This window comes from Lynx canadensis, chromosome B1 (genome assembly GCF_007474595.2).
Source record: "Lynx canadensis isolate LIC74 chromosome B1, mLynCan4.pri.v2, whole genome shotgun sequence".
In the NCBI taxonomy this organism is placed as follows: domain Eukaryota; kingdom Metazoa; phylum Chordata; class Mammalia; order Carnivora; family Felidae; genus Lynx; species Lynx canadensis.
The window spans coordinates 67,575,879-67,602,038 of NC_044306.2; the positions used below are offsets into that span (position 1 = coordinate 67,575,879).

Sequence of the window (26,160 nt, forward strand, 5' to 3'; positions counted from 1 at the left end):
CCTTGGTGCTAGAATAACAAGTTCAAATCCATCAGAATCCATAGTTATGTTACTTCTTACAAAAAAAACCAAAACCAAAAACAAACTTCCATTATCTTCCTATATCACTCAGACTTAAAATCCAACACCCTACATTGTCCTGCAAGGTTCTCACAATCAGGATTCTGCAATATGCATAATTACCTCTTGGGCATCATTTCTTTCTCCCTCTTACTCATTTCATCCAGTACCTCTTGCTCTCTTTCTGTTCTTCCTTCACGGTAAGCATAATGCTGATTCATTTACCTGGAAAAAGGATCCTCCTAGGTCCATCTGCCTATCTCTTGTCTTCCATCCCATTACATCTTTAAGTGTCCATTGGTCAGTGAGGCGTGTCTCAGACTACTTTTTTCTCTGACTACGTGTAAATTGCAAGTAGTCCCCAGCATGTCAATGGCTCCTCGTAGCTTAGTTTATTCTTGCATGCTATACGGTGAATAGACGGGAGAGGGAGAGGGAGTGAGAGGAGAGGGGGGGGAGGGGGAGAGAAGAGAGGAAGGAGAGGAGAGGAGAGGAGAGAGGGAGGAGAGAGGGAGGAGAGGAGGCAGGAGAGTAGAGGGAGGAGAGCAGAGGGAGGAGGAATAGAGAGGAGGGGGAGAGGGAGCAGAAGAGGAGAGAGGAAGGCGATATGAGTGAGGAAGAGGGAGACAAGAGGAGAGAGGAAAGGGAGACAAGGGAAGAGAGAGGAGAGGAGAGAGGACTTAAAATGTATAGTAGAGATATGATGTGATTATATATTATACATAACTGATATTTATATATATTATATATTATTGTATAATACTTATATATAAATATAGAAGAACAAAATATATATTCTATATAATAATATAACAGTATTAATTAGTATATTTCAATATTTTTATTTTATTTAATAGATAATATACTATACATAATATATTATAACATTATGTATTAATGTTGGCTACACTGCAATATAAGCACTATGAGGACCGAGTTTACTACTACAATTTAAATGTCTAGCACGAGTGCTGCCTGATGAAACTTGTTCAACAAATAGTTTCATTCCCCTAAAATGAAAAAAAATACATTTTTTGTACCAAAAATAACTATATACATTCGAGCACCTATAATATAAATTTACTTTAAGTTAATTGTTAGTATTTTTTTTCTTTATTTCACTAAGTAACCTATCAGTAACAGCATAAGAATGTGTGAATAAAACACACACACACACACACACACACACGAATTACTTTATTATTTAAACATATGTGAATTAACTCATTATTCAATTGAATCCCCAAAAATATATTTTAGGAAACCCTCAAGACTAGTTGCAGATGTAAAATGAGTATTGATGTGACCATTCTAACTATGTAAAAACTACTAACAAAATGCTATTTTTTAAGCACCAATATTTGTTACATAAAGATAGATTTTATGAAATAAAACATGTGAATTCTTGAACTATCTTTGGATTTTATATCAGACAGAGAAACTATGAAATAGAGTGGAAAGAATGCCATAAAGTGGTGTTGAAGTGAAACTAAACCAATCCATAAAAATACCAGATTCATCATTAAATCTCTATTAAAAAATAATGAAAAATATGAGATAAAATCTGAAGAATTGGAGGTCACATTCTCTTTGTATTAACTGGTTAATAGTTAATTTTCCTTATTCTCACTTCATTGATTGTTCCTTAAGGATATACTTTTAATAAGTTTTATAAACCATTATAACCCTTGTTATATGTTTGAAAAGTGACTTCCATAAATTTATCCTCATTTAAAAGTCATACACAGACATATTAGCACTTGTAATCATTTTTCACCTACATTACTCTTCATGAATTCTGTTCATAGGACATTCTACCTCTAACAATCATTGATCAAGAATGTCTCTTAATGTTGAACAACCAAACAATAATTTAATGCAGAGTTTAATAAGACTTCTCTAGAGTGATCACCATGGATTTTCCTTTCTTAAGTAAATTCCAAATATTGATATACAATTTTCTTTGCATTTTTTTAACCTTTCAACTTTTAGTAACATTTTTCTCTTAGGACTTGCTTGCCATTTATTTATTGTTTATGATTTTGTTATTATGTTCAAAATAGGAAATTATTTTTCTTTTAATAATAGCAATGAGAATGTATTTATATTTTATTGTCCCAAACTTCAAATACTTTTTTGAATTAGTAATTCCTAAATAAATTTAATATATTTTAATCACATTCTTTCCCTTAATTTTTAGTTTTAGGAGAAAATTATGTTTAATTATGGAGAAGTACGCCTCGTGTTTCTTTTCTATCCTTCATTAGCAATTAAATTCACAACACTAATCTTTGTTCCTAATTGGGGAAGAAAATTGAAGCAGCAATGGCAGAAATATGAAGATGCTTTTGATATGAATATTTTTCATTAGTAAATTAAAAATAAATAAAATATATAGTTTCTGTGGAAAAAATACAAACTAATTCAGACTAAGGCAAATTTCTAGTTATCTCGAGGGCTCTGTGCAGGTATTTGAGTAGAGGTAGCTGTTTTTAATTGGAATAAACCATACTAAATAACCCCCCTTATAATTGTTTATCTTTTAATCACACATGGTGACTTTTCAAAGCTAATTATTTTCCCTTATCCAGAATGAATTTTCTGTGGCATCTAGTAAATTCTGATCAGTTTGTCTTCTGAAATGTTGATGTGTATTTGATGTTAATTCAAAGCATTATTTGAATATTTCTTTATATTCATCTTTAAGGTTCAAAAGCTGCACATACATCAAATATCCTTTGAACAAAGAATGATGTGATAATGAGGGGGAAATATGCTTACCAATTGCATAGGATATAATAGCATTGGCTCCCTGACCTGCATCAAACAAAGAAACAAGACAAAGAAAGAATGAAAAGAAACTGCCAGGCATTGGATCAAATGAATTGGTTTCCTCACTAAATAAACAATTTTAGAGCTCCTCATCACTTCTCAGTGATGTTCACATGTCATCCCCTGGTAACAGCTCCAAGCTGATTTTGTGATGTCTCTGACTTGGTATCAGAGTTTCAGAAAATATCTTTTCTTCTTTTTTAAAGAACTTAGACTATGGATATAAATAGCCTGTTTAAACATAAACTATGCTGCACTTTTTGTATTTGTACTGTAAAAGTTGTATCAGACCTACACATCTCATGTACATGTCCCCAATGTGAAGTCTTCCAGAAGTACAGAACAAACATTCCCTCAATTTCAGTGCCAGATTCAATGACAAAGTAGATCTTCTAATTATTCTGGAAGTAGTTAAGCTATTTTCCTTTCAAGTCAGACACAGTGTACCAAGAAAATAGGATGGGGAAACAGATTGGTTGGAATTTGCATTCTTTTATATGTTTCATTCATGAATTTCTATTTGGTCTTATCCAGTACCACCCCATTTTTCTGAATTTTGTTGGTACAAATTTGTTGGTACAAAATTACTTTTTAATCCAAATAGAATGGCCTCAGCTTCCATCCCTGGTCCTATCAAAATCTCCTTCTCCCATTACATCACTTCTGATGATGCCTCAAAAGTTGGTTATGTTCTATGACTTCACACCCCTGATATTTTTTAAATTTTTTTTTTATTTATTTTTGAGACAGAGCGAGACAGAGCATAAGCAGGGGAGGGGCAGAGCAGAGAGACACAGAATCCGAAGCAGGCTCCAGGCTCTGAGCTGTCAACACAGAGCCTGACGCAGGGCTCGAACTCACGGACTGTGAGATCATGACCTGAGCTGAAGTCCTATGCTTAACCGCCTGAGCCACCCAGGCGCCCCTCACACCCCTGATACTTGTTTTCAGACCCAGTTTCAGCTGTCACCTCCTAGAGCTGTCCTCTTTTGTCCATGTGTATGCTTTATTTCAGCTTCAATTTCTCAAAAATAGAGACAAAAACAAAAAAATGCAAGTCTATATCAGTAATACTTTGAAAGTTTGAGGATAACAGGAATGTGGTGGGAAAGCAAAGATTAAAACCCATCTCTTTCCGCCATCTTGGAACCTGCCTGGTGGGAACAAGACTCCTGAAATGACAAATATGTCTGGAACGCTGTAGTCCAAAGTCATTTTTGCTGGCTGTAAGTGGGGTCTCTGGAACCAGAGGGAGCACACAGCTCTTCTTAAAATTGAAGGCGTTTATGCTCGAGATGAAACTGAATTCTATCTAGGCAAAAGATGTGCTTATGGTACAAAGCAAAGAGCAACACAGTGACTCCTGGTGGCAAACCGAGTAAAACCAGAGTAATCTGGGGAAAAGTAACTCATGCTCATGGCAACAGTGGCATGGTCATGCCAAATCTGAGGCAACATTCCTGCTAAAGCCATTGGTCACAGAATCCGTGTGATGCTGTACCCCTCAAGGATTTAAACTAACTGAAAAGTAAATAATAAAGGTGTAGATTTGAAAAAAAAAGATTAAAGCCCAAATCAGAACAAAAAACAAATTAAATACTAGTATTCTTCCAAGTTCCTTTTCATCTTTCACCCTTGCCAATTGATAATTCTTATCATTCCTGATTATCCCCAAATCCAACCTTTCCAACATTATGTGGATATTTCCCCCTCAATAGCCATTTCCAAATCCTAAAAATATCTTTTCTGCAGAGTTTGGAGAACCCAATTTCTGCATTTTTTTACTATGTTATATGAAGTGACGTAATTCTTAAATTGCTTTTCTGTTTTAATTTCAGTATATACCTTCTTCCCCATCCAAATAAATAACAACAAATACAAACAAACAAGCAAGCAAGTAAAAGCCATTGGTATGATACTTATAAGAAACACTTATAAGGTTTAAAATGGAGGGCCCTGGACATTTCTCAGACTTGTTTATTTGGAATTATTGAGCTATTGGCACTGTAACCTGTCTTTCAGTGAGTTGGCAAGGTGATGCACAAAACCACATTAAGGTTTGACGCACCTACATGAAAATAGAGCCTTCTCTCTTGAGAATTACAACATCCTCCTTAGATCACTTACTCAAATACTGAGATAGACATGTATTTTTATCTCTGGTTTCCACTCTTGTTTTCTTTTCTTTTTTTTTTCTTTTTTGGTTTCCACTCTTTTGAAACATAGAGTTTTAGAAAGTATGCTTCTTCTAATATTTCATTGAAAATAATGACATTAAATGATATAAAATGATTAAATTACATTTATAGACATGAAATTTTACAATAAAAGTTGTTGATACAACAATGATGTCTTCATTATTTGTAACTTATAACATAGTATGTATCTTTCATTTATGCCAAAGCATTTAAAGTGTTTACTCTATGCAAATCATGTACTAGACTCAGTGAGGATACAAAACTGCCTTCCTGAAACCTTACAGTCCATGGAGGAAGTCCTGAGATCTATACAAATTGGTATCAAGCCAAATACACCTTAATAATTATTATTGAATATTTATAAAGCGTACAAAGAGTAACTATAATAGTAACAATTTTATAAAGAGAAACTATAGCTTTAGATCACTTAATTATGCCTAAGTATTTTTAAGCAGTTGTTAAGCTGAGGGTGTTTGGATGTTTGTAGATGCTGATGAAAAACAAATGATAGAGGCAGGAAAAGAAGTGTGTCTGTAGGACAGTTTGTTGGGAAACATCGTCAGAGGATTAAATGAGAATATATATTAAAGAGTTTAATAAATTAAGAGATTCATTTTGCTTGTTCTACTATTGTATACTAGCACACTAACAAATGCAGATGTAAGTAGTGCACAACATATAATCAATCCACTGAGCAACTCCTATTTTATACCTTACAATTAACAGCTTAATGTAGTTTACTACAGGTTTTCACAAGTGATTCAAACCTCTCACCTTGGCACAGTAAAGTAGACTGGCATATAAATAAAATACATAACTACTCATTTCTTCTATGGTGTCTTATGGCCCTGTGTCCATTATATATATATATATATATATATATATATATATATACACACACACATATATACATACACATACATTATATGTATACGTGTATATATACACGTATACGTGTATATATATATATATATGTACTGTATACGTGTGTGTGTGTGTGTGTGTGTATATGGTGACAGTCTCTAAAACTGTTAAATATCAATGTGCCCTCCCAAGAAGGAAAAATAAATTCCATTTTTTTGAGCCAAAAATATGTAGTATTGGAAAGACTTTACATAAATGGCCCATGTGTATAACCTGCACAAAATGAAGCTATTTTAAATTTACAGACTACAAGCAACTGAACCCAAATGCTATTCTCTGTTCTACACTTCAGCTAATATTGCAGAAGTAATGACAGTTTTAAGAGTTGCATTATCAATTCTGTATAGTGTAGCAAGATACCTTAAGTTACAACAAATCTTAGGAAATAAATGAATAAAATCTGTTATAGAAATACCCTACTTTTTATCAACTCCCGCCCTCCCCCACCCCTTCAAAATCACAGTAGCTCTCTCTGACAAACAACATAAGAATTGTGAAAACCCAATTATGTAGCATATCTCTTGGTCCACTGTCTGGCCATTCTATCATGTTCTGCTCTGTTGGTCATATACTCAATGGCAAACACTATGCACCAAAGGGTCAGCAGGATTACAGTCTGTTAAGAAGGGAGAAGATAGAAAGGGGAACTTTAGAAAAGGTTAGTGCTGCACTCCAATTATCTTCTTAATATGTCCAAGCAAATAACTCCTTGACTGTTAATATTACAGTGAGAGATTATCGTCCAAAATGTAACCTTTGGAGGTTGAAAGGGGTATTCTGGTATAAAAGTGGTATAAAGGAGTAGTATACCGCCCTCAAATACAGATCCTAGAGGCCCCAGCATGGTGGATCTCCATTCATAGATGTTACCACCTTTGGGACCAACACTACAGTTAGGTGGAGGTCCTTCTGAATCCTCTTTGCGTTAGTATTGAGTTTAGAATTCTTGCTCACACTAATTTTACTCTCCTTCTTCTTGGGGGCGTTGTTTCTTTCTTGGTTTCTGGTTGGAGGACAAAGATGAGGAGGAGCTAGTGCTGTCCTTCCGAACGTCATCCAGCGAAGCGAACCCCACACCCCACCCAAGAAACAGCCCATCTCTTTGTGTCTGACTTTGTGCCCTGCCCTGGTGGGATGCTCCTGCCCTGGGGCTGGGTTTGGCCTGTCCTTCTGTTGGTGGGAGAGGAGCAGAAGGCAAACTGAGTGATGTTTGAGTAAATATCACTGCATAATATAAAGTAAGAAAATACTAGTTTAAATTACATGAGAGATAGTAAGGGGCTATCGCTAATGAGTGAGTTTTGACTGTGGTTTGAGGATCAGGAAATCTATACAATAAATATTTTATTTAATAAATCAAATACTAAAAATACAAAAATACTTACTATGAAAATTATTGAATTTTTTGCTAAGTTCCACAAACTGCAAGTCTTTTGATAAAAAAATTATACATTAGGAAAAAATATATTTTAAGACATGGAAACCAATAAATTATAAGTAAAATTATAATGTAATTTATAACAAAATGTAAATTTCCAATAAAAATTATGCCATTCTTTTTTTTTTTTTCAACGTTATTTATTTTTTGGGACAGAGAGAGACAGAGCATGAACGGGGGAATGCAGAGAGAGAGGGAGACACAGAATCGGAAACAGGCTCCAGGCTCTGAGCCATCAGCCCAGAGCCCGACGCGGGGCTCGAACTCACGGACGCGAGATCGTGACCTGGCTGAAGTTGGACGCTTAACCGACTGCGCCACCCAGGCGCCCCAAAATTATGCCAATTCTAAGTACTATCTTGAGATTTTCTTGTAAGAATAAATGTCTCAAAATGATAGTCATAAAAGATGAATATCTTCCAGTAAAGCTTTTTATTCAAGTTTTTTGAAAATGGTGGATGTATATAATTAGCTAAATTGATTTTATCACACTGGCGACTGTCATTGATAATACTGAAAGTGTTGCAATTATTTATGAATTGTAACTAACTATTATCAACTATAGGAAAAACTATAGACCCTAAAGTCTTTAGCACTTTAGTCCCTTTAGTCATTTATCACTGCATTATTTTTTGGATAAGTTCAGTGATGAATCTAGACTCACAGAGATGACAAACTGAGAATAAAAAAGACACCACCTAATTTCCCACATCTCAGAAAATCCCTAAAGAGCATCAGTTAAAATTGAGTGTTTTCTAAGCACTGTCACCAAATGTAGAATTTAGGAAGATGGAACTGAGAAACTGACCAGTCAATTAGAAGCTCAAGGACACTATGAAATGATACATCTGCTGATTATAGGGGGGGCTTAACACTAATGTGGAGTGAGTGATTGACTATCAAAGTGTGATGGAATGACAACTGTTAAATATTATCAAAGAAAGTGTCTCTTTTCAAAGAAGACTACACTGAAAAAAAAATCAGGCTTCAATTTTTGTCAGTACCTTTGGAAAAAAATACACTGGTAATTCTTTAAAGCATCGGGCTGTGTAGGACATGTATTAACTACATGATTGGGCAGAGAAGATAGAATTTGGTACATCTAATGATATCAGATCTATTTGCCCAAAGGAAATTTTACTCATAGTTTTTTTAAGTATTATAAAAGCTTAAAATTGAGCTGAATATGGTGCTGTCTCAAAAAAAAAAAAAAAAAAGAGAGGGAGAGAGAGAGTGAATGTTATGTTGGCTTATTTGAAGCTAGTAGAGGCTTTAGGGAAAAACAAAGTGCTGGTAATATTTTGACTATAATATCAGAGGAAAACAATAGTAGTCTCAGATAGTACAAGACATGTTTTTGGATGAGTGATTGAAACGGACTTAAAAAAAATAATGAAGAGGGGCTCCTGTATGGCTCAGTCAGTTAAAAATCTGACTCTTAGTTTCTGCTCAGGTCATGATCTCTCAGGTCATGAGCTCAAGCTCACGTAGGGCTCTGCACTAACAGCTGCAGAACCTGCTTGGGATTCTCTCTCTTCCACTCTCTCTATCCCTCCCCCACTCAGTCTCTATCTTTCTCTCTCAAATAAATTAATATATTTTTAAAAAAATGAGGGGCACCTGGGTGGCTCAGTAGATTGTCTGACTTTGACTCAGGTCATGATCCCACAGTTCGTGAGTTCAAGCCCCACATCAGGCTTGCTGCTGTCAACGTGGAGCCCACTTCAGAGCTTCTGTTCCTCTCTCTTTCTCTCTCTCTCTGCCTCTACCCTGCTCACACTTTCTCTCTCAAAAATAAGCATTAAAAAAATAACGACATAATCAATATTGCCTCAGTGATGGTGTTTACTCTGTAAGCTATTCATATTTTTTTTTGTTTCTATCTAATATGTTCCATCTTAGTTACAGGTGATAATACAGAACTGTCACTTGAGAAAAGGTGGACAGTCAACATATGATAACATGAATTTAGGGAATTCTAGGCAGAGGAAACAGCTTTTACAAAGACAAGGAGATATGGAATAAATGAGTATACTTGGAGTAGTTACAATATAGAATGAGAGAATCAGGGATCAAACTAAGGTCGAAATATACCTAAGTAGTCTAGGAACTCATGATAGTGGATTTTGTTTTCATATATCAGATATAATACATTTTCCTTACATAGTATCAAGAAAAATAAATTTTATGAGGTATTTAAATAATAATGATTTCAATATAGAAATATACTTCTAGAAGATTTGGATTGAAGAAACCCTGCAAATTAAAAGAGCAGTTAAAAAGAGATTATATCATCCATGTTATATTCAAGATATGCTAAGTGAACAGTATTATACTATAAACAGGAATAAGAATGCATTTATGAGACATTTGGGGTGACTCACTATCCACTTGGTGATATATTAAGGATAAAGACCTTGTAATTAAATAATTTTTCAAATGTGTATGATTTTTTTAAGTAATATGGCCGAAGAAAAAATATAAAATATAAAAATTTGGAAAAGGAGCAATGATTTCAGTATTGATAAGGCTTAAGTTGCCAGTGGATAGCCAGTTGGAGATAATAAATAAATAAAATTCATTGTGTCGTTAGTTTCGCCTTTCCCAGAAAATTCATGAGAAAAAAAGTTTTGATGGTCATTATTATATTTGTGTCTTTTGAAGTTTTTTGTTTTAGTTAACTTTTTGTTGTGTAACAAACTATTCTAAACTTTGTGGCTTAAATAAATTTAAGTAGTTATTTAGCTCATGTGTATTTGTAGGTTAGCAAAACATCTAGGTGGTTCTTACTGGATCATTCTTACTAGTCTCAGCTGGTCTTGCTTCATGTATTTCAGTCAGCTGGTAGATTGGCCATGGCTGGCTCTTTAAAAAAATGTCATTCACAAATGATACCTTGGAAAACTTGGGCTACAGCCCAATGGTCTCACCCTTCAGCATGCTAGCCTAAGTTCATTACATGATTTTAGATTTTTAACAGAAGGAGTAGGAATGTACAAAGCCTAAGCCTAAGAAGAAGCATACTACCACTTCTACTGCATTTTGTCAAACAAGGCCAGCCAACATTCAGAAAGACATAAAGGGACTCCATTTCTTGGTGGTTGAAACTATTGCAAAGAGGGCAGGGAACAATATGGGAAAATATTGAATAAATGTTCATAGAAAAGTGCAAGTTCAGTAATCTTTAAAAGAAAACAAGAAAAGGAACTTTTTTATGTCATGTAGAAGGTTAAAACAATGAAGGAGGTTGATTGAAATAGAAAAGGTCAGATGCGTAGTGGGAAGACGAGAGCTTTTTTAAAAAAATGCAAATAAAAATACTCTAGGTAATTTTGAAATTCTTACTTTAATGTTTATTTTGTTTCCATTATCTATATGTTAGTGGTGAGAAAAGTAAAAAATTTTGAGAAAAATAGACATGACATGTGAACACACTCTATGTACTGGAACTCATTCTTGTGCAATGCCCATGCTTCATATTGTCTCCTTTTTTCTTTCTTTCCTTTTTTTTCTATTTTAGTATTGTGATAAACTACTTCATTAAATTCTTGGCAGTTGTCTCATGAATATCAGTTTTTATTTCTGATTCATAACCTTCTTATTATATACCTTTTATCCATGACTTTAAATGCCTAATTGAATAGATTTTATATTTCAGAGACTTTTTAGGTTTACAGAAAAAAAATGATGTGAAAATAGAGATTTCTAATATACACTCTCTCCTTCTGTACACAGTTGCCTTTATTATTAATGTCTTGCATTAGTGTGATATACTTCTCACAACTGATGAGCCAGTATTGATACCTTATTATGACTGAAGTCCACATTTTACATTAAGGTTAACTCCTTGTGTTGCATATTATATATTTTTGACAGATGTGTAACATAAATCCACCATTACAGTATCTTCGAGGAACGTTTCCACGGCCCTACAAATCCACTGTGCTCCACTTAGTCATCCTTCTGTCTCTCCTTCTGAACTCCTGGTCAGCTACTGATCCTTTCATTGTCTCGTTAGTTTCGCCTTTCCCAGAAAATCATATCGTTGGAATTATAGAGTACATAGCCTTTTCAAATTGGCCGCTTTTACTTAGCAATATGCGTTTAAGGATCCTCCATATGTCTTTGTGACTTGATAGCTCATTTCTTTTAGTGCTGAATAGTATGGCATTGTCTGAATGCATCACAGCTTATTTATCTATTCACCTACTGAAACACCTATTTGGTTGCTTCCAAATATTGGGAATTATGAATAAGCTGCTACAAACGCTCACGTGAAGGTTTTTGTTTGGACAGACGTTTTCTGTTCATTTGGGTAAATATCATGGCTGGATCATAAAGGTGGTGTGTTTAGTTTGAAAGAAACTGCCAGGCTGTCTTTCACTGTGGCTTGTACCATTTTTCATTTCCTCCAGCAATAAACGAGCGTTCTTGTTGCTCCACACTCATAAGCATTTGGTGTTGTCAGTAGTTTGAAGTCTAGCTATTCTAATAGATGTGCTATAGCATCGGATTGTTAACATACAATGCCTTAATGGCATTAAACATGTTGTTTACATCTTTTCAAATGCTTATTTGCCATGTGTATATCTCTTTTTTGTAAGACATCTCTTCGGATCTTTCGCCTATTTATTACCTAAGCTGTTTGATTTCTTATTGCTGAGTTTTAACAGTTTTGGAAATTTTGAATATAAATCCTTTTGCCAATTGTGTTTTCTAAATGTTCTCCTCTTATGTGTTTTATCTCTTCATTCTCCTAACAGAACCTTTTACAAGACAGAAAATTTTAACTATAATGAAATCCAATTTATTAGTTTTGTGTTTCATGGGTTATGTTTTTAGTGTTTTATCTTAATTGTCACTGCCAAACCAAGAATGTCTACCTTGTTTTTCTTGTGTTATATTCTAAGAGTTTTATATCTTTGTGTTTTATATTTCAGTCTATGATCCATTTTGAGTTAATTCTTGTGAAAGGTGTAAAGCCTGTGTTTACATTCATTGTGTTGCATGTGGATGTTCAGTTGTCCCAAAGCCATTTCTTAAAAGACTACTTTCTTTTTCCCCTACTGAATATTTTCCTCCATTGTCAAATATCAGTCGGCTGTATTTGTGTAGGTGTATTTCTGGGCTTTCTATTCTGTTCCACTGATCATTTTTTCTGTATTTCACTAATACCACACTCTTGATTGCTGTAACTTGACAGGAGGTCTTGAAGCCAGGTAGTTTCAGTACTTCAGTACTCTCACTTTGTTCTTCTTTAATATTGTGCTGGCTATTCTGGATCTTATGCCATTTTATATAAACATTAGACTCTGTGGTATTCAGAAAATAACTTTCTAGAAGTTTGATTGGGATGGTATTGAATCTGTATATCAAACTGGGAAGAACTAACATCTTGAAGATATCTATTTTTTCTATTCATAAATGTGAATATTTTTAATTATTATCATTTGCATTTACTTACATCTTTGATTCTTTCATCAGAGTTTATAGTTTTCTTCATACAGATCTTGTACATGGTTTTTATTAGATTTATATTGTATTTCAGGTATTTTATGTGTATGTAACGGTATTGTGTTTTTAATTTTTTTGTTTAAAATTTTTTTTTCAACGTTTATTTATTTTTGGGACAGAGAGAGACAGAGCATGAACAGGGGAGGGCAGAGGGAGAGGGAGACACAGAATCGGAACAGCCTCCAGGCTCTGAGCTGTCAGCACAGAGCCTGACGCGGGGCTCGAACTCACGGACTGCAAGATCGTGACCTGGCTGAAGTCGGACGCTTAACCGACTGCGCCCCCCAGGCGCCCTGTTTTTAATTTTTTAATTCTAATTGTTCATTACTGGTATATAGGAAAGCAGTTGACTATTTTGTATTGACCTTGTATCCTTCAGCCTTTCTATAATGGCTTTATTTGTTTCAGAAGTTTTGGTTGTTGTTGTTGATACTGATTCTTAATGATTTACTTAATAAGGTGTATTCCTAATAATTAGGTCATTTCCAAAGAAAAAAAAAGCATTTTTTAACCAATCTGTATAGATTTGTATATTTTTCTTGCTCTATTGTACTAAGACTTCTATGATGTTGAATAGGAGTGCTCAAAGAGGAGAAGATGGGGGGCATCCTTGTCTTGCAGCTGATCTTAGGGGAAAGAATCTAGATTCTCACTTTTATTATAAAAGTCAGTTTATTCTGTATAGTTAAGACTCTGTTTCTTGGTTTACTTTCTCCCTTCTTTTTTCCCTTTTGCTCATTTGTTTTGTTTCTGAAGTTGCACATATGAGTGAAAGCATATGGTATTTGTCTTTCTCTCACTGACTTATGTCATTTAGCATAATACTCTCTAGTTCCATCCATGTTGTTGCAAATGGTAAGATTTCATTCTTTTTATGGTTGAGTAATATTCCATTGTGTGTGTGTGTGTGTGTGTGTGTGTGTGTACCTTTTTCCATTCATTAGTTGGTAAACACTTGGTCTCTTTCAATAATTTGGCTATTGTAGATAATGTTGCTATAAACTTCGAGGCACATGTAGCCCTTTGAATTAGTATTTCTGTATTCATAGACTAAATACCTAATAATACAGTTTCTGGATCATAGGATAGTTCTATTTTTATCTTTTTTGAGTATCCTCCTACTGTTTTCCAGAGTGTCTGCACCAGTTTGCATTCTCACCAACTGTGCAAAGAGGGTTCCCAGCACCTGTTGTTTATTGTGTTGATTTTAGCCATTCTGAAAGATTTGAGATGATATGATATTGTAGTGTTGATTTGTATTTTCCTGGTGATCAGTGATGTTGAGCATCTTTTTATGTGTTTGTTGACTATCCATATATCTTCTTTGGAAAAATGTCTATGTATGTCTTCTGCTCATTTTTAATCAAGTTATTCAGTTTTGGCTGTTGCATTTGATAAGTATTTATACATTTTGTATACTATTCTTGATAATGTCCCAATAGATTATTTTTGCTTTGCTTTTCCTTGCCTCAGGAGCTGTATCTCGTAAGAAGTTGCTATAACTAAGGTCAAAGAGGTTACTGTCTGTGTTCTCCTGTAGGATTTTGATGGTTTCCTGACTCACATTTTGGTCTTTCATGCATGTTCAATTTTTTTTGTGTGTGTATGGTGTAAGAAAGTGGTCCAGTTTCATCCCTTTGCATGCTGCCATTCAGTTTTTCCAACACCATTTGTTGAAGAGGCTGTCTTCTTCCCATTGTATGTTCTTCCTGTATTGTCAAAGATTAATTGGCCATGTAGTTATGGGTACATTTCTGGTTTTTCTATTCTGTTCCGTTGACCTATGTGTCTACTTTTGTGCCAGTACCATATTGTTCTGATCAGCACAGCTTTGTAATATACCTGAAATCTGGAATTGTGATGCCTCCAGCTTTGCTTTGCTTTTTCCCAGCCTGCTTTGGCTTTTTGGGACTTTTATTATTCCATGTAAATTTTGGACTGTTTATCCTAGCTCTGTGGAAAATGCTGTTGGCATTTTGATAGGACTTGCATTAAATGTGTAGATTGCTTTGGGCAGTATAGGCATTTTAACAGTGTTTGCTCATCCAACCCATGAGCGTGGAATATCCATTTCTTGTGTCTTCTTCAATTTCTGTCATTGAAGTTTTTATAGTTCTCAGAGTACAGGTCTTTCACCTCTTTGGTTAGGTTTATTCTAGGTATCTTATTGATTTTGGTGCAATTTTAAATTATATTCAAGTTGAAGAAGTTCCCTTCTTTCTTATTTTGCTAAGTGTTTTATCATAAAAGTGTGTTGGATGCTGTCAAAGTTTTTTCTGACTCTTTTGATATAATCATACAAAAATTTGTCTCTAGTCTGTTGATGTGATTTTGTTCACATTTTTTCATATGGTAAGAGCCTTAAGATGAGCTCTACGCTCTTAACAAAATTTGAAGTGTACAATCTAGAATTGTAGCTATAGACACTATGTTGTAACATAGGTGTCCATAACTTGTTCATATTATATATAATAGTATAAAATGTTATTCTACATTCCTTTACAGACTGACTGAATAATGAGCACTAAGAAATTAGAGAGATTAAGAAATTTAAGGGATCTAACTTAGGGGCAATTATAGCTTTGTCCCTAAGCTGCAGTGATTATTATGAAGAAAAGGTGATATAGAATGTTTTGGGACCTATTTTGGAGTTAGTATTGACAGGGATTACTGATTAATTTTATATGGATTTTAAGGGAAAAGGGAAAATAAGAAAGATTTTTTATAAATATTTTTGTCTGAAAAAAGTAAAAGGTTTTTTGTCTGAGCAATCAATGCCATCATGTGAAATGGGAGATTTGACAAGGAGCAATTTTGGAGAAAAGAGTGTAATTAATAGACCTGTTTATGGCATATATTGCATTTATAGCCATGAGACACCGAAGGAGTGAGTGACGGTAGAGATGGTAATAGCAATCTAGCATTGATTCTTAGATCTTATCTCATCTGGACAGTAAATAGAAGAGTGAGAGCAAGAAAAGGAGATTGGAAGAAGCAAGAAAAATTATGATTGGAGAGAAGTCTGAGGAAAATAAAATTCTTCAAGGAATTGAGTTTTAGTTATTTATGTTAAATATTATTAGAAAATTTGAGTTTCATACATTAGTTTATATATTATGAAAAAGTGGCATATTATGTTTGTATTTTTCCTTGTATTATACTCACTGCTAGCCTAGTAATAACAATAAAACAGGAGCACTGAATATGTTGGATGAATAATAAAATACATAATAAACAATAATAATTATAATAATAATAAAATATTGGCATTACATATTGTTTTGGACTTAATTGTATCCCATCAAAAAATTCATATGTATAGAAGCTCTAAAACCCCAGTACCCTCAGAATGCAACCATATTTGCAGACGAGGTCTTTAAAGAGGTCAGTAAGTTAAATAAAGCCATTAGAGCATTTCTAGAATCCAATACAACTGGTGTTCTTGTAAGAAGGTGAGACACCAGGACTGTATGTACACAGAGGATTGACCATGTGAAAAGGCAGCAAGGGGGCAGCCACCTACAAGCCTAGGAGAGAGGATTCAGAAGAAACCAAATTTTCTTGCATGTTGATCTTAGATTTCCAGGCTCCAGAAATGTGAGAACATAGATTTCTGTGATTTAAGCTTGAGAGTCTATTGCATTTTGCTGTGGCAGCTCTAGTAAACTGACACACGTAGATTTATTGACTTTAATGTAAATATCTCTATAATTATTTATTAATTATATTATTTCTGTCGCTAAGTAGTTGTGGCAAGTTAAACCATTAACCTCTCTGGGGCACAGTATAATAAAGAGCTTAGAAGACACAGAAGTGTACAGGGTCATATAACTGAGTTATACAGAGAGCAAAGAAAGTAACGTTAGAAAATTCCTAAGTCATGTGCAAAGTCCTTGACAATTAAGGACTTGGTCATCAAAATTGCGAAAAGGAGAAAATCAATAGGAATGATGGTATCATAAGTTCTTCAAAAGAGATTCAGTATCAATAGGGTGAATGAAAGAGGTCCTTGAGAAGTTTATTATAACTTCAAAGATTTGGAGTAAAATTAAATGTTTTATGGTCAGACTCTGAAAATTCGATTTGAAATGAAGGAAGATATATCTTACTGGTGTTAGGAAACTTCCAAATAAATTTACAGTTGATTTACCATTTGTTCATTTTAATAATTAGCATACTTTATATAACTTAAAATGCATTATACATAAAGTAAAATGTTGTTTATATAGTTTTTATTTTTCTAGATAAACCTCCATTGACATTTGCATTATAAAATATGCATTTGTTTTATGAACAAACTCATCCCAAATCACCTTTTCAAAGTTATAATTAGATTACATAACAAAATGTCCTCTACATCTGTTAATCTCCCTTACTTATGCTTCTCTCAAGATATATGCAAAATATTTTTTCCATGCAATAGCTGGAAATGCAGATCGATTTAGAATATTACCAAAAGAAATTGATAAGAAAATTATTACCTTAACTAATTATTATAATTTCACGTATGTGTTTAAGATGCTCATATCGGGTTTGTAAACTCTTTAAATAATATGTATTTTATTATAATGAATATTATTATGCCAACTATTTTGAAAATCATAGAGACTAGTTTGATATAGTACTAGAAAACCATTTGTTATATTTCTTATTACTATATCGGATACTATTTTCAGGTAAGTATTTTATGAAGTTTTTGTGTATTACATAGTGTGATCCACACTATGCCAATTTACATAATCTAATTAATTATTTTCCTGTTTACAAATACTGATTTGAGAGCTGATTTCTCTCTGCATTATAAGTAACTGCTCTAAAGAAAATAAATAACACAAATTTCATATAAATCAATTAAATTTAAATTATATTTTTAAAATATGTCAAGATAAAAGAATCAAGCTACCAAATATAGAACTTTTAAAAATCTAAGAGATACTTTTCCTTCTCTTATAATTACTTTTATCATCTATGCCATTTTTTCTTAATTAAAGAAATGTTTCATGTTTATATTTTGAGAGAAAGAGAGCTCAAGCAGGGGAGGGCAGACAGAGTGAGAGAAAATACCAAGCAGGCTCCACACTGTCAGTGCAGAGCCCAACACTGGGCTTGAACCTAGGAACTATGAAATCATGGTCTGAGCTGAAATCAAGAGTCGACACCCAACTGATTGAACCACCCAAGTGCCCCCATCCATGTCATTTTTAATGAAACTAAAAAATATAGATTACAAGAGACATCATTATTTTCTGTAACATGTAGAAAAAAATATTATAAAAAGCACCCAATGAAATTGTGACAAAGCTCCAATTATAAAAAGTGTTTTTGTTTTGTAAATATTAAAATGTGAGCGACTCCCAAACTCAATAAGTGTGTTATAATTTTATTCTGTTTGGTATAATAACAAATAATAATATTAGAAGATATATATCCAGAACTTTAGAGAAATATTTACTTAATTTCTCCAAGGGTATGCTATAATAATGTTCATGAAGTGATATAAACATCTGGACATTTACAAAAATGAAAATTATTTTAAAATCATTTGGATTTGGATAATATTCTGGTATCTGCTTGTTAACAGTCTTCATCTCTCATGGATAAATTTTGTATTTAATATATGCTTCGTATTTCATTTAGGGGCTCAAGAATGTAGAATTAGCTGCTGAATAGTAATTACCTGCATTTAGCATATACACAAATGGAAAACTTAATATCCTCAGCCTGATGTTTGATTTGACTGGATTTAACACCTGATTTTTCCATTTTGTTATACTCTGTTGAGAAAATGACACCAACTCGTTTTCTCCTCTCCTACTCACTTCCAATTTAATGAAGTAAAATATTTTTCAAAAAAAAAACAGAAGATCCTTGAATAATGATACTTTTTAATTTTAATTACTATAGACATGGAATCCCTTTGAAGTTGACAGCAAAAGATTGTATTTCTGATGTTCTTTTTAGTCTGGCAATTACTGTATTATTGAATAAATCTAGTTATACTGTTTGCTGAGAGAAAATGGAACTATAATGAGGAAATGGAACAAAATAGTATTTGATCATCCATCTGCATGTCAGCAGGCACTCTCGTACTGAAGACCCTCCTTAACATCTATATTGCAGCTAATATCTATTATAGAGATAAAAATACACAAAAGTTTACACCTCAGCCAGTTCTAGGAAAAAGATAAACAAGTGTTTGCTGCATGCCAACTTGTTTTTACATTCCTTGCTAAATCTATCATTTAGTAAGGTGACCCAATTAATGTTCCTGAATTAACTGTCTAAATAAACACATTTTTTTTCCTCCTAGAGGGAGAGTGAAGAAAAGCAAAGCAGATGAAATGTAAATTTTCCTTAGAGTTTTTTCCCCAAATTACAAGACTCCAAATGTATGAAAATCCCCTGAATTTATCCAATGGCTTAGAATCCTGCTGTACTAGGTTTAAATAACTTACTTTTTATATTTCCAGCTATCCATCAAAAAAAAATGTGCACCAAGAGAATTGTAATCACATTATTTGTTTCCTTTGGAGTCTTAGAGAATTCACTATTAACTGTTGGTATTCAGTTCCCTAGAAACAATTAGGTCTGCTATAGCATAATGCAGATAAATCAATAGATGATAGATAAATAGATGATAGATATAATAGAGATTATAGATAGATAGATGATAGATAGACAAAATAACTAACTGTAATGGGTGAAATGACAAATTAGATTATGTTAAAATTAAGAAAGAAAGAAAGAAAGATAGATAGATAGATGATAGATAGATAGGCAGATAGATAGATACATAGATACATATATACATAGATACATAGATGGACACAATTAAACATGGACACATAGATAGTGAAAGGTATCTATTCAAAGCACCCCCTCCACCCTCACCAATCAAGTTTACAGACAAAATTCACAGATATCTGCACTTGGCCCTAAGTCGTTGCTTTTCTAGGTCACAGGGCCCTACATTCTCAAAAATAGACCCCAACTACTAAACATATTTTCTAGCCTGACCACAGGCCCTATCCCAGATGAGCCGTGGACAGACCCTTTGAGACACCTGCCACCTCCTCCCCTACCCGGCCAAGTATCCACCTCCTCCCCACACCTTCTATGGGCACAGCAGTGCTCTCACATCCTTAAAAAAGCTAAAAGGAGCGGGGAAGGAAAAAAAAAAAAGAGGTTAGAGTGGGAGAGAGCCAAAGCATAAGAGACTGTTAAAAACTGAGAACAGAGGGTTGAGGGGGGGGGGGAGGGAGGGGAGGGTGGGTGATGGGTATTGAGGAGGGCACCTTTTGGGATGAGCACTGGGTGTTGTATGGAAACCAGTTTGTCAATAAATTTCATATATATATATATATATATATATATATATAAAGCTAAAAGGAAAACAAGAACAAACAAAAACTTGGCTGGCTATCCTCTCTCTTGAAGTCTGGCCTCTCTCTTCCCTTGGAGAGTGAATAAACTCTGTCCTACTTGTCGTTCTCTTCTTCTTCTTCTTCTTCTTCTTCTTCTTCTTCTTCTTTTAAATATGAAATTTATTGCCAAATTGGTTTCCATACAACAGCCAGTGCACACCCCAACAGGTGCCCTCCTCAATGCCTATCATCTACCCACCCCTCCCTCCCACCCCCCATCAACCCTCAGTTTATTCTCAGTTTTTAAGAGTCTCTTATGGTTTGGCTCTCTCCCTCTCTAACTTTTTTTTTCCTTCCCCTCTCCTATGGTCTTCTGTTAAGTTTCTCAGGATCCACATAAGAGTGAAAACATATGGTATTTGTCTTTCTCTGTATGACTTATTTCACTTAGCATCACACTCTCCAGTTCCATCCACGTTGCTACAAAAGGCCAGATTTCATTCTTTCTCATTGCCATGTAGTATTCCATTGTGTATATAAACCACAATGTCTTTATCCATTCATCAGTTGATGGACATTTACGCTCTTTCCATAATTTGGCTATTGTTGTAAGTGCTGCTATAAACATTGGGGTACAAGTGCCCCTATGCATCAGTACTCCTGTATCCCTTGGGTAAATTCCTAGTAGTGCTATTGCTGGGTCATAGGGTAGGTCTATTTTTAATTTTTTGAGGAACCTCCACACTGTTTTCCAGAGTGGCTGCACCAGTTTGCACTCCCACCAGCAGTGCAAGAGGTTCCCATTTCTCCACATCCTCGCCAGCATCTATAGTCTCCTGATATGTTCATTTTAGCCACTCTGACTGGCGTGAGTGTGGTTTTGATTTGTATTTCCCTGATGAGGAGCGACATTGAGCATCATTTCGTGTGCCTGTTGGCCATCTGGATGTCTTCTTTAGAGAAGTGTTTATTCATGTTTTCTGCCCATTTCTTCACTGGATTATTTGTTTTTTGGGTGTGGAATTTGATGAGTTCTTTATAGATTTTGGATGTTAGCCCTTTGTCTGATATGTCATTTGCAAATATCTTTTCCCATTCCATCGGTTGCCTTTTAGTTTTGTTGATTGTTTCCTTTGCAGTGCAAAAGCTTTTTATCTTCATGAGGTCCCAATAGTTCATTTTTGCTTTTAATTCCCTTGCCTTTGGAGATGTGTCAAATAAGAAATTGCTGCGTCTGAGGTCAGAGAGGTTTTTTCCTGCTTTCTCCTCTAGGGTTTTGATGGTTCCCTGTCTCAATTTCAGGTCCTTTATCCTGTTGTTCTCTTCTTTGTGCAGTTTTTTGCCACTCGTGTCACCAGCCACCTTAAAAGACAAATAAGCAAGTACAAAAACTATCATTAAACTATCATAAAACTCTCATGAAATATTCAAGCAGTTAGCATAGATCCTAAGTCCACTCTATTAAACAGTGTATTGGAACAGGAAGTAAAAGGAGCTTAGAGTTTACCAGTCGCCCTGAAGTAGGTAATGATCAAAGGCCATTCTTACCACATACCACAGCCAAATAATTATTTTTTTTATTGTTGCTAGATAAGAAGTTTAAAACAAAGTGTTTAATATAAAAGTGTAAGATTTACCCATTTTAATCATGTTTCTGCCTCATTCATTTCATCAATGTATAATATTTTACTTTGTGAATAAATCTAATTTTATGTTTCAATTTTTCTTAAAAAGTATAATATAAAAAGTGTTTAATATAAAAAATTCTATAACCTTCAGTTAAGTTGCTGACATAAATAAATACCTGTGAGAAAAACTGAAATGTGGTTTTAATGTTTAAAGGTCTTGGGGCCTGGGTGGCTCAGTCAGTTAAGTGTCCGACTTCAGATCGAGTTGTGATCTTGCAGTTTGTGAGTTCAGTTTGAGCCCCGTGTCCAGCTCTGTGCTGACAGCTCAGATCCTGGAGCCTGCTTTTGATTCTGTGACTCCCTCTCTCTCTGCCCCTCCCATGCTCATGCCCTGTCTCCCTCTGTCTCTCAATAATGAATAAACTTAAAAAAATTCTTTAAGATCTTAAGAAAAGAATGTTAGCTACTAGGAAACGTTTTCCCAATAAATCTATCACTTGAGGAGAGCAAATCTTGATCTTAACTGCATAGCAGTTCCTAAAACTATGACAAAGAAACATTGACAGGAAATATATCTCAAGTGTGTAACAATTAGCACACCTTTCTCTCTTATAAAAATGGTATAACATATTTTTTCTCCAGTTTCCTGGACAGGGATAAGCTCACTGGTTACTTATTTAAACACACATACACACATAGACACAACACAAATGCCACCTTTATTTGCCATTTTACTATAATAGCTAGGTATATTTATTTCCTACAAAAGGAAAAGTTTTGCTAACAATAATAAATACATGTATGCATAGTATTTTATGACATATATTATATACCATATATATATATCTATCTAGATATAGATATAGATATAGATATAGAATAGAATATCTCTGGGGAAGCCACTAAACATAACAGATGGTCCAAGAATTTGCCTTAGACAAATTCTTCCTTAGACAGGAAAGATATTTCTTCAATTTTTGTAACAGTACAAATGGAGAAAAATCTATGCAGATGGGTTAAATTATTAGTTGGATAAAAGGATATTTCATGGAGTTTCTCACAGGTTTTTGTCAGTTCATGATTCTTGCTGTCCAGTCCCATCTGATTCTTCATAGTCAGTTTCCGTAGGATGGATTTTGTGGGAGGTAGACAGCAGCATGTGCTACTTTGACATTAATAAAGTGTCACATTAATGAAAACATAGTGTTTTCCAAGCAAGTCCAGTTGTTCTGGAAGGCAATATTCCGTTTTATGATTAAGAATCACTGTGTATCCACCAACATATCTAAATTATAAGTATTGGAAACACCAAGCATATGCAAGAATGTGGAGTAACTAACTCGTATCTATCACTAGTGGTTATGTAAAATGCTACAACCTTTTCAGAAAAGATAAGGACATTTTTTATAAAGTTAAAAATACACTTACCACACCACAGAACGATTATACTCCTGGTTATGTATTCAACTATAATGAAAACATATGTCCATGTAAGAGCTTGTATATACAGAATGTTCATGGAAAATCTGTTCATCATAGCCAAACCTGGGCATGACACAATAAATTGTAAAGTGGACTAATCATATTTATGAACAGGACTGCTACTCAACATAAAAAGGATTGAGCTACTGGTATATACAATATGGATGATTTTTATTTCTCTTCCTTTGTGGAAAAAAAATCTGTACACAAAACAACAATATCCTGCTGGCCTCAGCATGACCAGGTTGTGGTTGTTGAATGAGAAATATCACAAGGGAGGGGTGCATAGGTGGTTCATTCGGTTAAGGATCAGAGTCCTGGTTTTGGCTCAGGTCATGATCTCATAGTTTCATAAGTTTGAGTCCCACATGGGTCTCTGGTAGTGTGGAGCCTGCTCAGGATTCTCTCTCTCTCTCTCTCTCTCTCTCTCTCCCTGTCTGCCTCTAACTCTCCCCCACTCATGCTATCTCTGTCTCTCTCAAATAAATAAAACTTAAAAAGAAAAAGAAAAGTATCACAAGGGAAAACTTTGGAGTCTTGTAATATAGTATGTTTCAATAGGGATGTAGGCTATGTGGGTGAATTTGCTTTTCAAACCTAACAAATTCTATGAGTAGAATTTATGCTTCCCACTATATATGCATTTTTCTTAAAATAAAGAACTGTAAACAAAAATTATCCAGGCTAATGCAGGTTTTCTCCCCACTCTTCTCAGTAGTTTAAGTAAAGGAGCATTAAAAGCAAAAACTGAAGTTAATTCAGAATTAGAGTTTGTCAAAGAGAACAAGAGAAGGAAGTTGAAATTATAAGAAAGGGCATGATTAAAACAAAAGACTATAGGGGTTGACTGTAGAGGGAAGGAACTAAACATTGGAGGGAAATCAATAGGCAAATATAGAAGGGTCAAGTCTGGTAAGAGCAAAGATTTAGAGGGAGTAGGCGAGCAAAATGCTGGAATTATAGGAAGCTGTAGTCAGAGTTAAAGTTCAAACTTAAGATTTCATATGGTTCAAGTGTATAAGTTTGATAAGGTCCAGGATCTTGAGTAGGTCCCTGCACTGGACCGACATACCATGGTATATTAGTTTCCTCAGGCTGCTGAAAAACAAATATCCCAAACTGAGTGGCTGACAAGAGTAGAAATTTATTATCACTAGGTTTTGGAGGATAGAAGTTCAAAATCAAGGTATCAGCAGGGCATTGCTCCCCTGAAGGCACTAGGGATGGATTTCTATCAGGCCTTCTAGCCTCTGGTAGGCTCAGGTATCTTTAGCTTGGGGATGGTATTGTCTCTGTGTCTTCACATTGTCTTCCTTCTGTGCCTGTCTCTCTCTTCACTTGACATTCTCCCAAAGTACATATTTCTGTGTCCAAGTTTCTCATTTTTATAGGGACACAGTCACATTGGATTAGGGCACAAACTAACAACTTCATCTTGTCTAGTTACAACTGCTATGACTCTGTTTCCAAATAAGATCACATTCAGAAGTTTGAGAGTTAGGATTTTAACATATAAATGGGGGTAGGCATGATTTAACATGAAACACAGGCTTAGGAAACTGGAATAGTAAAGGAAACCAGAATTTAGTGATGGATATTGAGACTGATAAAGTAGGGATAATAAGGTTAAACAACATGAGCTGGAGGGGAAAGTAGCAGTCTGGATATTGCCTGGGGGACACAGCAGATTGCCACTGAGGAGTTGATATGTGGATGGAAGAGTTATGCTTTTTGTGAGGGAAGATCATGTTGACCTTCTGTGCTGGCTTGGAGACCTTATGTGCAGGATACGAGAAGAATCAAATGGTTGTGAAGGTGGCACAATGAGGAGGCTGAGTGGAACAAGGTCAGAGGGAGCAGCCCTGAAATGGGATACAGGTGTGAGTGCTCCTGGCAATGAGGTGGGGTTAGTCCCTCCCTCTGAACTGGACACCTCCTCACTCATTGCCCTTACCACATTTACTTAAAAATGATATTACATTTTATGTTCTTTGGCGCTTAGGAGGAAAAAGACCAGCTTCTTTTCCCTAAAGGTTTTACAATAGCTATTTCTTCTGTTTAAAACATGATATTTGCATGGATGGGTCGTTAATATCATCCATTTTGTAGCTTAAATGTCACGAGCTGAGAGAAGCCTTCCCGACCTTTGACTCACAAATGGCTATATGGTGAATATCTATCACATCTTATCATATTGTAACTATTTGCATAGAAATCATCACTCTCTGACAAATTTCTAATTTATTTCACCTTTATCTATCTTTTACACCACATTGTAATGGAATGAGAGGGAAAAAAAAACCTTAATTCTCTTGATCACTTCTGTTTTCCCATCAACGGAGCAGAGATTGGCACAAAGAAGGTCTTGAGAAATATTTTTTGAATGAAACATGATGTCTGTTTGGTTTATCATTATGTTCCTAGCACATAGCACAGAACTTGCCATATAGTAAGTGCTTCATAAATCATTCTGAATGCATTAATTAATAAATAGATGAGTGACCAAATATATTAACCTGTCAACAATTACCAGAGATGACAATACATTGGGAGATATGATAAAATTTTGCAGCTGAAGGTTTTTAGAATGAATTACTTCCACCAAAATGCTGGGAGATGTAGCAAGTGTGGTGGGGTAGGCAGCAGGCCCAAGAGATATTCAATCCTCATCCTCAGAACTAGTGAATATGTTATACTCAAGTTCAGAAGGACTTTGCAAA

General features: G+C 34.7%; 1 pseudogene; it reads right to left on the reverse strand.

The window, feature by feature from the left end:
- Positions 1 to 6,519: 6,519 nt before the first annotated feature.
- LOC115512980 overlaps positions 6,520 to 26,160 on the reverse strand; it is a 53,756-nt pseudogene continuing 34,115 nt past the window's right edge.